Here is a 3,378-nt window from a genome sequence, read left to right as displayed (position 1 = left end):
TTTCGAAAGTTGTCTCCGCCATCGTCATCAGGAGTTGAAATCACTGACTGCCAGGGCTGGCGCAGTGTTCTGATTATATAGAACTGGCAGGGTGTGTAACTTCCAAAGAGGGTCCGAGTGGAGTGTGTACGGAAGGTAAGTGGGGCAGCTCCAAGCGGCTCCGTCACACCGCGGGAGCTAGTGCATCACAAAGCCCGAGCGGCTCAAATGGCTCTAAGCACTATGGGATTTAACATCTGAGGTCATCAGTCCCCTAGACTTAGAAGTACTTTAAACTAACTAACCTAATGACATCACACACATCCATGCCCGAGGCAGGATTCGAACCTGCGACCGTAACAGCAGCGCGGTTCCAGACTGAAGCGCCTAGAACCGCTCGGCCACAGCGGCCAGCACCACGTTTGAAACTGCCGCTCTCGCGTCCCTACAAGCGTCAAGAGTGCGTCTCTACTTTCGTTCAGTATCCAAAGCACGCCCCGATGCCCTATTTTGTACCCTTGGTCTCTGTCAAAATTATTACTGTTTATTACAAATTTGGCCGCTTCTTTGATAACATAGTCCAAGTAAGATGTTGTTTGAGACAAAACTCTCAATTGTTTTTGTCAGTTGTATTTTATGTCCGTTTTGTAGTCAATGTACCAACGGCCTTGCCGCAGTGGTAACACCGGTTCCCCTCAGATCACCGCAGTTAAGCGCTGTCGGGCTGGGCTAGCACTTGCATGGGTAACCATCCGGTCTGCCGAGCGCTGTTGGCAAGCGGGGTGCACTCAGCCCTTGCGAGGCAAACTGAGGAGCTACTTGATTGAGATGTAGCGGCTCCTGTCTCGGAAACTGACACACGGCCGGGTGAGCGGTGTGCTGACCACATACCCCTCCATATCCGCATCCAGTGACGCCTATGAACTGAGGATGACGCAGTGGCAGGTCAGTACCGTTGGATCTTCACGGCCCGTTTCGGGAGGAGTTTAGTTTTTGGTCTGTAGTCAATGTAGACGTTGGAGAAGGTGGTGATGAGTTTTACTGTGGCATCTCGCTGAACCGCAGATAGCAAGTAAAAATCACTGAGTTGGAGTAAGGGGAGGCAGTGAAATGGAAGGATGAGGTGGAGTTGAATGTTGAGACTAGGGCTAGAGAGAAGGACATACATACGAACGCATCTTACCGTTGACTAGTGGAAGATTCGGTGGAATAGGATGGATAAGGAAATGTAGTGATGCAGCTGGATTGTAGGGAATAAGATAGTGGATGCCAGGATTCGGTTTTCCAGTTAATATATTGGATTCTTAGGTACTCCAAGAAGAGAAGAGGCTGTGAGAAGAGGATGGGTTGGTACAGGATTCAAATTGGGGAAGGTATTCTAATGTGGAAGCAAGGTGACATCTTCCCAGGATTTCAGAGTTTTTGTAGAATTTAGGGGAGATACAGAGCCAGGCAATGTTGGCATACGTTAAGATGGGGTGGATGAAGGATTGACAGCTGAGAACAATTGTAGGACGTAAGGCCCAGGTTCGGCCTGGCAGTAGACTTAATCGCTTTAGCCGGTTTTGCGTTTTCTGTTGTGGGGTAAGGAGGTCTGTATGTCGGCTTTCTGTCGAGGATTAATCTGAAATACTTTACTGTGTTTGGCAGATGGATGGGTTGACTATAGACGGACAGGTGAGCATCTGGACGACGGAAACACTTAGTGAGGCGACCAAAGATGGTTGCTTGGCTATTCTGTGAATTTATTTGCAGTTTTCACGTGTTGCACTACACGACCAGGACATTCAAGTGGCTCTGGAGGGAGACATGGGAGAGCTGGAACAAATGGTGGGTAGTTGGGCAGGCAGTGTAGCCACCATGTTGCAGGAGGTAGGTGAAACTGTAGATGTCGTGTTACTAGTCTCCCGTCGGGTAGACCGTTCGCCGGACGCAAGTCTTACGATTTGACGTCACTCCGGCGACTTGCGCGTCGATGGGGATGAAATGATGATGATTAGGACAACACAACACCCAGTCCCTGAGCGGAGAAAATCTCCGACGCCGCCGGGAGTCGAATCCGGGCCATTGGGATTGACATGCTGTCACGCTGACCACTCAGCTACCGATGGCGGACTAGGAGGTAGGTGGGAGGTGGTGACATGGGAATGTCTGCAGTGCATAGGATGTGAAGGAGGGGGCACAGCACAGAGCCTTGAGGCACTTCTGCAGTCGGGTGAAAGATGCGAAAGCAGATGTGGTTGATTGTAGCACATGTAGAACTCTGGTGAAGAAGGAATTGTATAAAGAGGGCGAAGTTAACGTAGAGGGCATAGGTTTGAAGCTTGAAGTACAATCCAGGATGCTGGAATTTCATAGGCTTTCTGGATGTCAAGGGAGACAAATGTGAGGGCGTTTCATTTATTTAGTTGGTGGGAGATAAGAGGGGTAAGGTAAAGATGTTGGTCGTCGTTGGAATAGGACGAAAGCCTCATTGGATGCCGGTAGGTGTGTTCCAAGGTGCTGACGGCTTATTTGGGTAAGAATGGTTTAAAGGATTTTGGGCTTGTTACTGTGCGACCGCGGGATCTACACTCCTGGAAATGGAAAAAAGAACACATTGACACCGGTGTGTCAGACCCACCATACTTGCTCCGGACACTGCGAGAGGGCTGTACAAGCAATGATCACACGCACGGCACAGCGGACACACCAGGAACCGCGGTGTTGGCCGTCGAATGGCGCTAGCTGCGCAGCATTTGTGCACCGCCGCCGTCAGTGTCAGCCAGTTTGCTGTGGCATACGGAGCTCCATCGCGGTCTTTAACACTGGTAGCATGCCGCGACAGCGTGGACGTGAACCGTATGTGCAGTTGACGGACTTTGAGCGAGGGCGTATAGTGGGCATGCGGGAGGCCGGGTGGACGTACCGCCGAATTGCTCAACACGTGGGGCGTGAGGTCTCCACAGTACATCGATGTTGTCGCCAGTGGTCGGCGGAAGGTACACGTGCCCGTCGACCTGAGACCGGACCGCAGCGACGCACGGATGCACGCCAAGACCGTAGGATCCTACGCAGTGCCGTAGGGGACCGCACCGCCACTTCCCAGCAAATTAGGGACACTGTTGCTCCTGGGGTATCGGCGAGGACCATTCGCAACCGCCTCCATGAAGCTGGGCTACGGTCCCGCACACCGTTAGGCCGTCTTCCGCTCACGCCCCAACATCGTGCAGCCCGCCTCCAGTGGTGTCGCGACAGGCATGAATGGAGGGACGAATGGAGACGTGTCGTCTTCAGCGATGAGAGTCGCTTCTGCCTTGGTGCCAATAATGGTCATATGCGTGTTTGGCGCCGTGCAGGTGAGCGCCACAATCAGGACTGCATACGACCGAGGCACACAGGGCCAACACCCGGCATCAT

General features: G+C 52.3%; 1 pseudogene; it reads left to right on the top strand.

The window, feature by feature from the left end:
* The first annotated feature begins 637 nt into the window (after positions 1-637).
* LOC124797087 lies at positions 638-755 on the top strand (annotated as a pseudogene).
* The last annotated feature ends 2,623 nt before the right edge of the window (positions 756-3,378 follow it).

The sequence above is a fragment of the Schistocerca piceifrons genome, chromosome 4, assembly GCF_021461385.2.
Source record: "Schistocerca piceifrons isolate TAMUIC-IGC-003096 chromosome 4, iqSchPice1.1, whole genome shotgun sequence".
Lineage (NCBI taxonomy): Eukaryota > Metazoa > Arthropoda > Insecta > Orthoptera > Acrididae > Schistocerca > Schistocerca piceifrons.
Note: the sequence above shows the minus strand (reverse complement) of the source record. Positions and strands in the feature narration are given on the sequence as shown.